This window comes from Penaeus monodon, chromosome 15 (assembly GCF_015228065.2).
Source record: "Penaeus monodon isolate SGIC_2016 chromosome 15, NSTDA_Pmon_1, whole genome shotgun sequence".
In the NCBI taxonomy this organism is placed as follows: Eukaryota; Metazoa; Arthropoda; class Malacostraca; order Decapoda; family Penaeidae; genus Penaeus; species Penaeus monodon.
In genome coordinates this window covers 15,989,424-15,989,684 of record NC_051400.1, presented here as the reverse complement: position 1 = coordinate 15,989,684, position 261 = coordinate 15,989,424, and positions in this window count along the sequence as shown.

Here is a 261-nt window from a genome sequence, read left to right as displayed (position 1 = left end):
AAAGATAGCTTTCGGACAGGATCTTATATCATAGTTATAGTTTCCACATAATGATATCTTTTCATGACTATTATTATTTTTTTTACACCAGCAATGCTACATTTATTCTGTTTCATTTTAACAATATAGTCATAAGCAAATTATAACTTATATATGTTAATGTTATTCAGTAACGTAATCTTCTTAGAATTTCAGTCAACCAAGAGGGAGGAAGATCGCGAAAGTGTAGAATGACAAACACTTGTGTCAGAAAAATAATTT